Raw genomic sequence first — 14,618 nt, forward strand, 5'->3', positions numbered from 1 at the left:
AGATAACAAATCCTTTTTCTCAATGTTATTTTAGGATTTTTCAATGCTCAATTGCTCTATGCAACTCATAAGAGTTTCTATTTATTTTAGCAAGTCGGTTTTCTTCTTTAAATTAATTAAAACAAAGATATACTTATGGTCTTCATATTAGCATTGACAACCTCCTTATAATATCTTAAATTTGTTTCATCATCTCATTATATATTGTACCATAGATTCTCCTTAAATTTAGATGTAATACTAATTTTAATATTATCAATAGTCTATAGAATAACCTCTTCCTTTATTTCTTGATGATCTATCCAAGATTAGGCATCTTTATGTCATCCTCACTTGAGTTGTGGGTAGTTTTGGATAGATATAGAAGTGATTTCGGGAATCCCTTGTCATCCATTTTGTTGGTCATGTTCTTGTACGCTAAGTACATAATCATAGTCATCCTCTCAATAGGGGAAATGCTTTCTTCTATGAGGAGGATAGGATAAGGTTTATTACCCTTATTCTTTTATATTTGTTTTCTCTTTTTCTAAGATTGTTTAGAAATGTTGCATCCTTAAACTTCACATCTATTTAACATATAAGAGTGACGGCAGTATTAAAGAGAAGCTTATTTTCGTTATCATATATGCAAAGATTTGCTATTTTACAACTGTTTTCAATCCCATAGTAATATTTCCTCCCTCCATTTATCCTTTTCCCGTTATTATAGTTCCAATCGACCTTGTGATAGATATCAATATTTGTATTAAGGCAGTTCCTCCAAGTTGTTGTTGTCATATACGAAGGTACCCTGTGATGATTTTGGATTTGAATATCATAACCTTCATTTTTTCATTATTCAAAGCATCCTCATATTAGAGTAGAAGTCCCTAAGGATTCTTAGTTCCTTACCAAGGTCAAAATGACTCATTTCCACTAGATAAATATCATCAATGTAAAGAAGAGGAATTATGACTATACTAGTGAGAATTGAGACGACACAACATGCATCTTCCTTCTTACATGTTAATGTATATGCCTAAAATGGCAGGGGATAAAAGCAATAGCTTGAATCATGTATTATAGTTATTTTCCAAGCAACCCTTGTCATTCCTAAACTTGGTAATAACATTTTCATACAACCTTATCACAACATCTCCTGAATTAAAAGGACTTTTAATTCTTTAACTTATTGCAAAAGTTAGTCCTAGGCACTACATCAAAAGATTTTCTAAATTAAATGAAACAACAAATGAGAGCCGTTTTCTTATGTTAATGCTCATTCATAATGATCCTAAGTGTAACGAGATGGTCCATAGTTGAATGATAACCTCTAAAAATTTGGCATGACCTTTAGTTCTTTTCTCATGGGGTTTTATCCATATGTTGATATTATTTCCCAAATTAATTCCATATGGTTTGCCTAAAATGTAGCTAATAATATTGGTCCTATAATTAGAGGGATTAATTTCCCCATTTTAAAAAATAAATATAATGAAACATTGAGTCTATGGTTTAGAGAAGCTCTACTTGATTGTTAAATTGAAGAGCTTGTGCACATGAGGGATGAGGATAGACCCTCCAATTTTAATATTTTAAATTGGTAGCCACTAATGTTTTTGGCTTTCCCTTTTGTGAGTCACTTGACCCCAAACCTTGTGTCTTTTGTAGAAATGTTCCATCCTCTATTTGAACATATAAAATGCTTTCCACATGTTTAGGGAATTCATAAATATTTTTAAAGTGGGAATTCTAATCTCTTAGGGAAATCATATCATTTTATTTAGTTTCATGAGTCAAAACTTTCCTCTAGATTTTCTTATGATCTAGCTTAGATAGGCGTAAATTATTATTATTATTATTATTATTATTATTATTATTATTATTATTATTATTATTATAATATAGTGAGAGAAAAACAAAATCTCACACACATATATTCCATCATGTCAAAAAAATACAATTCAACCAATTTTAAATTACAATATATGAGATTTTTATTCATTCAGTTGGTCAAAAACATTTAAAATGCAATTTTAATATACTCTATAGAAACCAAAGATTTTAAATTCATCAATGTTAGTAAAAATGAGGTGTTTAACACTTAGGTAAATTTTATGATTTAGTTTTCAAGTGAAAATGTAAATGTTAGAGTTAATATTTATGTTTTGATACTTCATCTCATATTTATGGACTTGTCCACTCTTAGATAATTAAGGCCTTTGTCCAACATCCTTATAATGATTTGGTTTGAACCGTTTAGACTGAATGAATAATGTAATTTTTTAATTGTAAATTTGGATGCTTAAGATTTTTTCTCAGGCTCTGAGTAACAACTTACATTTTTACAAACTTTTGAAGCTAAATGACTCATGTGAGTCTCAATATTTATACTTCAAAATTAGCACGAAATGTAATATTTGGATTATTATAAAAAACAATATCATGCTATGAACATATATCTTTTTGCCATCTGTGAATGTGGTGTTTGTCAATGTCATTTATAATGACTTGATGTTGATATCTTGAGTCAAAATGAAAATGAGGGTGTCAACATGTATGTTTCAAGCCCATATTTCATTTAATATTTGGGTTATAAGAAAGAGTGCAGGATGAAGGTTATGGATTTTTTATATATTTAATTTATTGAAGTTTTTGTGGTACTTTTCGTGAGGATTTTACTATTGTTCTTTGTGATGTAAGCATTAAGAGATGGTATTAGAATTAATGTAAGTTGGTTGGGATTTTTTGGAGATCTTTGAATCTCTATTTCCAAATTTGCAATAAATTGGATCTAACAACACCTACATAAATAGATAAAATAGCACACACTCAAAAATATTATATATTATGAATGAGGAAATTACACACATATTTATACAAGCAATAGTCTCAAGATAGGAATTCTATTTTAGACATACAGTAGTGTGGTTGACAGATTCTCTCAACCACACACTAAACTAGGAGAAACTAAATTCCTATTATGTATAAACAAACTCCTCAAATGGAGAGTTATAACCATAGACAAGTAGGAATTAATTATTTATAACTCCCCCCCTTAATGACTACTTGTCATGATATTCAAATCCACCACCATCAGGTGAATTGCATGTACATAACTTCCAAAAACAAAGAGAGATCAGTGCCTTTCTAAGCCAAATATTCATGTAACAATCGCAAACAGTTGCGTTGATTGTGCCTTTCGACGCAACTATCAGATAGAAAAGTGCACCAACCCTCTTATGCTCAGACACACCAATATCTGAGACCGTGAGCCAGGTGTTATTGCAGTCCACCTGCTCCTACGAGCAGAAAGGTCCCGTGTACATGTTAGCCACTCAGGCAATATTCCACCACCAGGCAAGTTCGATCTGCCACCACTGGGCAAATCCTATGGCCACTAAGGTTCTGCCACCACTGGGCAAGTCCAATTTGCCACCACCAGGTAAATCTGTAACTTAAATGTGCCACCTCCGAGCAAGTCTAATCTACCACCACCAGGAAAATCTGCCAACTTCAATATGCCACCACCGGGCAAATCCAGAACTTAAATGTGCCACCTTCGGGTAAATCCTGTAGCCACTAAGGCTCTATGGATGGTTTCTGGCTCACCACCAACCAACCACAAAGGCAATCCATTACAAAGTGGTTTTAAGACCACCACGAACTTTCAAATACCTTTAAAAGGCTTACATTTCATACTTCAAAATTTTGGAGTTTTTGGATAAATACAATGACCATTACAACAACTAGACTTGTTTATAACATGCTAGGGAGTCTATTCCACAAACCACACTAACTCAAACAAAAATCTATTTTGCTGTCCACCATAAACATTGTTGCTGCTCCATTATCCCATCTTTTCATAGTTCACATCTTGGGCATCTTTGTCAAATAAATTCTTGGAACTCCATGCTTAACCTGTCATTCGTTAGAGTCGCGAATTCTAACAAAATAACTTTACCTACATTGAGTTAGCTAGGCTCAATAAGGCTCAATAACTTTAAAATTGATTCCAAGAAACTAAATAAAGGATAAATTCTTCAGGTTTAATTTCTCTATCTCTATAGTGTGATAAATTTTGAAGCCCAAGTGCAACATTGAACACCATTCCAACTCTAAGGACTTTGTCATTCCTCGCATTCAAGGTCAATCCAGATTCCCGAATCTCTCTAATCCCTATTCCTGCAAATTTTATCAAATGTGAAAGAAACTCTGGTCCATCTCTCTTAATAGCCTACGACTGTCCCTCACTAGACACCTACGATACATAGGACTTGTAGACTGATCACGATCACAACCATCTGTGGCTCTACCATACCGACCACTTCGAATGGGACTGGAATATCCACCTCTTCTATCACTGTTAGAGAGGTAAATCCCCTCTACGGATAGAGGCGATCCCTACTAGCCCAGAACGGGTCTAGCAACAATCAATCAATGCTACCACGCAAGTTCCTAATTGCAAATAAAGAGTAGGTAAGGAAGACCTACTTGGATTCCAACGCTAATATTTGAAGAAGAGATGTCGTTCTCGCTCCTTTGCTTTGGCCGGTCACAATCTTCCACGATCTTTGTGAATGGACACCTTCACACACAAAGAGCAACACAAACACAAGCGTGAAATCTAACAAATGCAATTATACATCAGTCAGAAAGGACATAACTCGGATTACCCATCACAAATGCAATGAGAGTGGAGCCATAATGATAGTCATCTATTATCAACAATCAAAAAAGGAGAATACAACCAAATGTTCTAACGTCAAGTCCTCCTTTGGCTGGGTGCTCAGCTACACAAGTCTTGCAAAGCTTGAAGGGATGAGGGACAAGCCTCTCTCTCTTTGGTGACAAGATCTCCTCACTTAGGTTAAGCCTTATGGACACAAGGAAAGCTCTTGCAACTCTTCTTGATCTCTTGATATCTTCCTTACAGCATCAGCATTACCACTACCACTAGCTTGCTCAAGGCATGGAGACAAGCTTTTATAGATGAAGGAGGAAGAGATAAGATCAATCACATTAATCATGGATTTGGCTTTATCACTTGGAAACTTCCATGGAAGGGTGGCAAACTACTTCCCATTCAAGGAGATTCGAAGCCAAACCATCCTCACCTAACATAGCTTCAGTTGGTGAATGAGTTGGAGAGAACTTTCGGAAGTTGATTTGTTAAAAACTTTGCCCAAGTAGGTTGGCGCGATTGCGACTCTGGGACAGAGCGCCAACTGGCGCGCCCTCTTTGGAGGATTTCCCCCATTGGCGCGGGAAGTACACAGTGAACCCGCGCTAATGCAAAAAGGGCTATTTTTATGGGCAAGCTGCAGGAGATGTCTTCAGGGCATGTAAAGCTCATATTCAGAGGGGAATAATGCAAGTGGTTTCAAGTCTTGTCACTTTTCAAAGGTCCCGGAATGAGTCCTCCAAGGTACAGGAGAGGGGTAACAGGGACGGTGACAAACGGTGACAAATTACTGTGTAACAGGTGCCCCCTAAAGCATGAGGCCCGAGAGAGAGAGGGGTGAAATGCTTTACAAGAACATGCGTAACTGAAAACACTGCCGCCGGAGAACCTGCATGGAGAAGTACAACTGATATCTCATGATACATGATATAAGTGGTATGGGCGCAGCCATCCATAACAGAGTACATAATAAGCTAGATCCGAGGCATGGACGCAGCCATCCAGTGAGGATCAGTAAATAGACTCAGGCATGGTCGCAGCCATCCAATGAATGAGTCATGTAATGATCATAATAATCCACAAATCGCAACCTGGATCCATCAGACAAAATCCAGGGTCTTGCGCTCCATCTCGACCTGATCAGAGTACAAGTTCAAGCATGTGAATACATGAGCTGGAGTCGAACATGCATGAACATCGTCTGATTACCAGTCAATAGTGAAAACTGTTAACAGACGCAAGAGGTACCACCAATAATGAAAATGGCCCTCAAGGTACTATAGGTACAATCTACGGCGTGCGAATGAATGAGTTGGCGTCGAACACCCGTAGAATCATTCGATCGGAGGCCAATGATGAAAACCTCTCGTCGAACACGAAGAACCTACCATTGAGGCATGCAGGCTCCAAGGCACTAAAGGGGAGTCTCTAGATCAACTTCCCGGATAATGATCTGAAGTCGACAGGAAGTGACCTTGATCAAAGGTGGGCCATAATGTTTCCCACATCATTGACATGAGACAGAGGAAAGATGTTGTGGTGAATCGAAATTACGTGAGGTATCAGAGGGAGGTTGTACTTGTGCAGAGGTCAACCTCTCTTGAACATATCGGCAGCACGACAGTGGACTTGGCAGCATTTGACATCAACGGATCAGAGGTCATGATGACGAGGCAATGAATAGATGAGCGGTCAAAACGGGATCACCCAAACCCACGGAGGCCAGTGAAAAACGAGATGAGATGTCCCCACTCAGACACGAAAGCAAAGAAGTTCCATGTTCAAGAGCGACATATTGCCGACACGACGATGATTATGGTCCCATTTCCCCACCATTTCTGGCGAGTACCCCAGTTATTTTTAACAAGCTTGATGGGGATAGCATATGCTTGTGAAGATCCGATATCATCAGGGTTTAACGAGTCTAACAAAGGAAGAACTCGGCGTCTTTTCATGTTTAGAGAGTTTGAAAAGACAGCGAAAAAGAAAACTCCAGGGGGGTCCTTTTTTGTAAAGTTGTGTCTCTCGAGCCCGAAAAAGTATAAAACAATGCTCGAAAGAACCGCCCGACCATTACGATCGAGGAGTACTTTTCATGAGTAGTGACATCGACCTGAAAAAGTAAAAAAGTGATCGGTATCACGTCGTTTCCTAACCGTTAATGAGTCGGAAATGACAAGGGCCCGACAATCTTTTTGTTTTTATACGGTCGTAAAAAGAGTTTTAAAAGCGACCGCCTCTTATTAACGTTTAACGAGTCAAGAGGAGTAACTCGGCAATATTTTCGTCTTTAAACGTTCATAAAAGAGTTGAAAGCAGACCTCCATTTTTTATTCTCTTTAACGAGTCAAAAAGGGAAAAATACTCGGCAATCTTTTCATATTTTACGAGTCAGAAAAGAGCTTTAAAGGAGACTCGTCCTGGAGGAACGAGTGATATAAAGGGTAGCAACTGGTTCCGGTAATGGTGGAACTCCTCAAAACATGTAATGGTCAAGAGGATGGCTAATAAAACCACTCATTGCTGCGGTTCCTCAGGAAAGGATAAACAATCAAGTGAAAGTATATGATCAACCAAAGAGATGGTGGCGATGGAATGAAACAACCAAGGCTCATCTAACAGAATTTAGCGGATAAACGACAATCACGAGATCTAAATGAGGTATGGGTTCATTTTTACACAAGCTTGAACCATGGAGAACTCTGCTTGGATTCAGTTTCATGTTTACACAAGCTTGAAACGAAAAACTATGCTTGTTATAAGTGCGCATGCCCCTAGCATAATGACGCAAATCGAGGGACATGCCCCCTAAGCTTCATTGCATTCAACAAAGTGGATGGAATGAAGGTTCACTCTCGAGGTCTATGAAAGACTCGACTTGTATTTTATGAGATCTTAAGCAAAGACTCGATTTGGAAAGGAGGTTGTTTCATTTTTGAATGAGGTTGACATAGGAAAAGAACTATCCTCATAATCCTTGTTTCATTTTTTAACGAGCTTGACACAAGATCAAGAACTATGCTCGGAGACCTAGTTTCATTTTTGAAGGAGCTTGACATAGGAAAACGAACTATGCTCCGCCACCTTGTTTCGTTTTTTAACGAGGTCGACACAAGAGCAAAACTATCCTCGGGACTCCTTGTTTCATTTTTTAACGAGCTTGAAACAAGACAAGGAACTGTGCTCCGACACCTTGTGTCATTTTTTAATGAGGTCGACACAAGAGCAAAACTATCCTCGGGACTCCTTGTTTCATTTTTGAACGAGCTTGACACAAGACAAGGAACTGTGCTCCGCCCGACCTTCATCATAATGAATAGGAAGTCGGTGCTTCCGAGAGTGCCGCTCCCGGTGGGAGGACAACATTTCGAAAGTCTGGGCCCAATGCCCCCAGGATACTATTCACAACGGCGACATCACTGGATCCAGACATGGGATGGGTGGCCACGTAGTTGATCTGTGGTGGGACAGATGCAACTGGTGGATGAAAACCAGGAGGGAATGATAGTTGCGCAGGAGGGGCGTGTGGACGAACGAATGATAATTGATCTATCGTCACGATTCTTCCATCGTGTGGAAAGCAAATCACACGGAAAAGTGAAGAAATAAGGGCCCCCATGGCATACACATAGTCACGACCAAGGAGAAGACTGAAGTCTAAAGAACCTTGGGTAACCGATACGTCTATATAGACGGTCTTACCTCCCAAAGTAATAGGGAACTTTGGAAGGATCCCTAACGGTTGACTAGTTCCTCCGTCAAAATCTGTCAGATTCGGTGCGACAGGCACAAGCGGTGGGGAACCCAAAGCTTGCCAAGTAGTGGCAGGCATAAGACTAACCAAGGCGCCTTCATCCAACACAGTGCCAGGGAGCGCCGTAGTATAAGCATGGACGGTGACCCAGAAAGGCACGTGGGATGGAAGGGGGGAGGTAGTCAAACGACTCCAGTCGAAGGAAACGACTGAACTACTTGGAGGGGGAATCATATGATTGCCCTCCTGCTCGAACGGAACCGAAGCAGAATCTTCCGGAGCTGTCGGGATGGGAGAGCCATTTCCGAACTCAAGAGAATCTGAGGAGATGAGAAGAACATGGGAATGAGGCTCTTCCGAAATAGAGTGGTCGTCAGGTGGTGAACTCGAATCGACACCCTTTCCAACCAATGGTTGGTCTGGAACAGGCTGGACATAGCCGGGTTCGAGAAGAGCGACCTGGACAAGAGAAGAATTTGGATCAATCTCTGTGTCAGCAGGGGGACGATCTGCAGGTGCAGAGAGACGTTGATATCCAACGGGGAGTTGGGGTGAGGGAGTTGAGAGACTTTCCAAAACACTAGAGGCTTTATCCATGAGCGGACAAAGGTGAAGGGGATGATTACCTTCACAAAGTCGACAGGGGAAGCGAACCTTCCCTTTTCCCTTACCATTCTGAACTGATAAGGTAGCATCGTCATGAGATCCAGAGGACGATGAGGGGAGAGTTGGATCGCGAGACCATACTTCTAGGACCCTGGGGATGCCAAGACAATCGTGAAGAAGATGGTCTTCCTTGCATAATCGACAAGGAAACTTAACCTTCCGCGGAGGAGTAGAAGGTGGCCCGACTTCAGGGAGACTCGAAGGAGTAAGAGGTGTATTTGCAACCTCTCCCTTAGGAGACTTCTTCTTCTTGGTCTTCTTCTTCTTCTTCTTAGCCACCTGGTTACTTGAATTGAGACTTTCACCAGGCGAAGTAGAGGAGGAAGACATAGAAGTAGGTGTCGAAGGGGAGGGATCCACCTTAGGATCAACATGATGTTGTTCAGGTGGAGGGACTGATGGACTAATAGCCGATACAGTAGGGACCAAAGAGGTTGAAAACAACCACACAGGCAACCCAACGGTTAACCCCGGGAGGGACAACGTTGCCATATAAGGGGCACTGACATTCCCTAGAGGAGGGAAATGGCCCAGATTCCCATCAGGAGGAGAAATTGGGTTGGTGAACCCTGGAAAAGTTGCCATATAGAACAAAAAGGAAACTTACTCAAGCTAACGCCAACGAGATCTAACCGGGTATATGTGAACGTGGCTGAATAAATTTTAAGACACAGGAATTGAACTTGACCTTTTCATGTTTTAAGAGTCGAGAAAAGGACGAAAAGGTGACTCTAGTCGCCTCCGAATGTTTTAGGAGCCCGAAGTGACAAACTGCTCAAGTGAACCTTTTCTTTTAAGGAGTCCGAAAAGGGCCAAAAGTGACTACTTTGGAGACTCTAGGCAAAGGGTTTACCAGACAATCCGTAAAACTGCTTATACACCTTGGAAATCGTATGAAAACCAAGGACTTTTCGTACTGCAGTCAATCTTCCTGAATGCTGTGTTCAGTGCGTTACGGCTTGTAAGGCGGCAGACTCAGCTTCCTATGGATCAAGGATAAAAGCCTAGTGGGGTCTCCCCATATACGGGACGGTACGTGGGAGCACAATCCGTGTTAGACCACTATCGAGTCACAGAAGGAGGAATCACCCAACCGTAATGTGAAACAATAGTGACTATGTTTAAAGACGCCGGAACACGTCTCTAGCCTAGACCTCTAAATGTTTGTGTTAAGTTCTAATGTGTTTTTAGGTTTATTCAGTTTATTTTATGGTTGATCTTGAATTAAGTTTCGGTTTCAGGTCCTACCGTATGATCTCTCACAATTGCCTAGATGCAAACTATATGCCAAAGAATACCATTTCGTTCGATGAATTCTAACTACGAGAGGGTTAAGAATTTTCAATAAAACAAAATGAGCACAATCAATCAAACAATCTAATGCAGCTAACGGCAAGTAAACGAAACTTTTTCTTTTGAGAATACAAATCAATGAAAAGCTCTTTTTCCCATTAACTATTGAATGCAAAAGATATTAGTTCGATTTCTTTTCCAATGGCACAATTCACTTAAAATGAATTTTGAGAGACAGTAACACCGAGTAAAGAGAAATAAAATCACACAATGAAAAATACAACAAGGTTCCCAAGAAACCAAAACAGTTCTCCAAATCAAAAGAAAAACAAAGGCTTGTACGAGCTATGTGATCTAAGCTCAACAAGGCAAAACGAAATCCAAGCAAGAAGGAAGCAAGTCACTTGGAAATCAACCAAAACACTTCAACAATCGTTGAGCAAGTGTAAAAAGAAATCACAAAGTTGGCTGGATAATCAAGAAACCCAAGACTCCTACGGAAGGCTTGACACACACGGCCACTAGATGCCCTAGGGCTAGGGTGTGAAATCAATAGAGAAAAGCAAACACCTGGAGGACGGGGGTTAAAAACCAGTCAAACAGGGATCAACCACAGTCTAGCAACTGCAAAAGATGTGGCAAGATACAAATCCAAGCAGGCAAACAAGCGTACTGGAAAGGTTAACAGGCCTGGCGCGACTGTCAGGTTGTAACTCACGCTATAAAGGGATTGGCGCGGGTTGTCAGTTAGCAACATGCACCAACTGGCATGACTGTCAGAGGAAAAGTCGCGCTAATAAAGTTTGCCCAATCAAAAAGAAAAACAGATGACCCAAAGCTTGGTTTACAGTATCTAGGTAAGCCAGGAAGCAAGAGACAGCAAGAAACTCGATCCAGAAAGCTATCCAAGCAAACAAACAAGAGAAAGAGAAAAAGGCAAGACAAGACTCCAAGTCGTTCGGTTCGTAAACCAAACCGGAGATGGACTGAAGTGGCTTTGATCTACTCCACTAATGCAAAGCAATAGTGTTTCAAAGGCTATCTGGCCATACTTCAGGCTCCGTCCAAAGTTTACAAATCAAACAACAAGCTGCTCCCCAGCGGAGTCGCCAAATTGTTGGAGAGGTAAATCCCCTCTATGGATAGAGGCGATCCCTACTAGCCCAGAACGGGTCTAGCAACAATCAATCAATGCTACCACGCAAGTTCCTAATTGCAAATAAAGAGTAGGTAAGGAAGACCTACTTGGATTCCAACGCTAATATTTGAAGAAGAGATGTCGTCCTCGCTCCTTTGCTTTGGCCGGTCACAATCCTCCATGATCTTCGTGAATGGACACCTGCACACACAAAGAGCAACACAAACACAAGCGTGAAATCTAACAAATGCAATTATACATCAGTCAGAAAGGACATAACTCGCATTAACCATCACAAATGCAATGAGAGTGGAACCATAATGATAGTCATCTATTATTAATAATCAACAAAGGAGAATACAACCAAATGTTCTGACGTCAAGTCCTCCTTTGGCTGGGTGCTCAGCTACACAATTCTTGCAAATCTTGGAGGGATGAGGGACAAGCCTCTCTCTCTTTGCTGACAAGATCTCCTCACTTAGGTTAAGCCTTATGGACACAAGGAAAGCTCTTGCAACTCTTCTTGATCTCTTGATATCTTCCTTACAACATCAGCATTACCACTACCACTAGCTTGCTCAAGGCATGGAGACAAGCTTTTATAGATGGAGTAGGAAGAGATAAGGTCAATCACATTAATCATGGATTTGGCTTTATCACTTGGAAACTTCCATGGAAGGGTGGCAAACTACTTCCCATTCAAGGAGATTCGAAGCCAAACCATCCTCACCTAACATAACTTCAGTTGGTGAATGAGTTGGAGAGAACTTTCGGAAGTTGATTTGTTAAAAACTTTGCCCAAGTAGGTTGGCGCGATTGCAACTCTGGGACAGAGCGCCAACTGGCGCGCCCTCTTTAGAGGTTTTCCCCCATTGGCGCAGGAAGTACACAGTGAACCCGTGCTAATGCAAAAAGGGCTATTTTTATGGGGAAGCTACAGGAGATGTCTTCAGGGCATGTAAAGCTCATATTTAGAGGGGAATAATGCAAGTGGTTTCAAGTCTTGTCACTTTTCACAAGTCCCGGAATGAGTCCTCCAAGGTACAAGAGAGGGGTAATAGGGACGGTGACAAACGGTGACAAATTACTGTGTAACAATCACTATCCTCACGTTGAGCATAGTCAACTGTGATCACCCTATCTAACATTTTGCTCATATGGGTGGAATCCAGAGCTTTAGTTGCTTCTTCTTTGAATTCATACCAGACAAATGCAAAATTCCTTCTAATTCTTATGTACAACAGATTACCATAGGGCCCAAAATGCCTTTCAATGTCCCTGACTCTAGTATTGTCTGGGTCAAAGTTTATCACAAATAATGTCTTCGTTGGCTTCGAACTTGTATCAGACCTCGGTCAACATGCTTTGTCCACTCTACAGTTAGCCTCCGTCTTTGTCTGCTAAATTCTGTGTTTTCAAGCCCTTGGATTGCATCCTCTGCATCACGCTCATCTTCCATGTAGATGAAAGTATAACTTGATTTCATATCAACCCTGTCGACTCTTCCGTATCTCCCAAACAATTGTTCAATCTCTATCTGCCAAACAACGTACTCTATGTTTCCACAGTACAAAGGCTTCATCTTCACTAAGTGCCTGATATATTCAAAGAGTGTTCCCATCACTATATTGATTTGCAAAATTGATCACTCCATATGATAAATCGCTACGCGAAATAGAGAGAGGTGAGACTGCACCGCCTGAAGTACATTTGCTTCTTCAACTTCACTTGCTCAATGCAAGAAGCCTTGGGAGACGTTGGCTCCTGGGATTCGAACCCGCTATCTCTCTTCTTCTCCCGGGCTTCTTTAGGGATTATAGATATCATTGGCCAGAAATAGCCCCGCCCAGAAAAACTGTGCCAATTAGCCCTGGCAGAGATATCAAGAGGTCGGGCAATTAGCACACAGGTTCAACACATCAAAGTGGATCGGGAGCCCTTCGACGCTGGACGCATAGCGAGATGCCATGGCTCGAAACAAAAAAGGTCCTATGCGCAACGACAGTCAAAGGAGGTCTCGGTAGCCTGCTCCCTCAGATCCAGAACCTCACTAGTCGCCAAACCCTTTTGAGAAGCAACCACGTCACAAAAAATTAACAGTGCCCAGATGCCCGATCCATCAACCACTCATGGCCACCACGAATGTGCACAATCGGTCCACACCACAACAGGTCCACAGGGCTTTCACCACGATGAGATCCACGACCTTTATCAACAGACTCACAGAAAGTTATGTTATTTAAAAGTCATAACAGCATGCTACTGGCCTAGAGCTTTCAACACAACCAATGATCTCAGCGACGATCCTATCCGAACCAGTAGATCTCATGATTTCAGCCACCTGCCAACAATCTAATCAACGGTCCTCTTCGACCCTGAAGATCTCGTGATCTTAGCCACCTGCGTGTAGGCAGAAAAAAACACGTTCCAGTACCACAACTCGGATTTCACTCTTCGACTGGCAGACAAACCTGGAACATTGACACCAATGTTGATCGCAAGAGTCACAACTCGCCGCCACGCTGACTGTCTCTCAATCATTTCCTTTGCAAATTCAGGATCAACCAACAGACTAAACAGATCTGGATTCCTGTCATAGGCCTTCTTGATCCGATCGAAGAAAATCGCACGAATGATGCAACCAAGATAAAATAGCACACACTCAAAAATATTCTATATTATGAATGAGGAAATTACACACATATTTATACAGGCAATAGTCTCAAGATAGGAATTCTATTTTAGACGTACAGTAGTGTGGTTGACAGATTCTCTCAACCACACACTAAACTAGGAGAAACTAAATTCCTATTATGTAGAAACAAACTCCTCAAATGGAAAGTTATAACCATAGACAAGTAGAAATTAATTATTTCTAACTTAAATGTATTGAACATGAATTTATATATGCAATAATAATAATAAAAGTGTGATTATTTTGTATGTGAAATACGACTACTCTCCAATTTTCTAAATCAAAATTCCAAATTAAGAATATGATCCATAATCGCCAAAATTATTTAATATATAAATAACTAAATACTCAATATAATGATGAAAATTAATTCATTACTTCACTAATATGCCAAGCGAAATACACTTAT

General features: G+C 40.6%; 1 pseudogene; it reads right to left on the reverse strand.

Annotated features, from left to right (window-relative positions):
* Nucleotides 1–3,317: 3,317 nt before the first annotated feature.
* Nucleotides 3,318–13,096, reverse strand: LOC149210527 (serine/arginine-rich splicing factor RS40 pseudogene; annotated as a pseudogene).
* Nucleotides 13,097–14,618: the final 1,522 nt, after the last annotated feature.

Source organism: Pinus tabuliformis, chromosome 1_2 (genome assembly GCF_031772625.1).
Source record: "Pinus tabuliformis cultivar Carrire ecotype Pingquan chromosome 1_2, CPIR1, whole genome shotgun sequence".
In the NCBI taxonomy this organism is placed as follows: Eukaryota; Viridiplantae; Streptophyta; class Pinopsida; order Pinales; family Pinaceae; genus Pinus; species Pinus tabuliformis.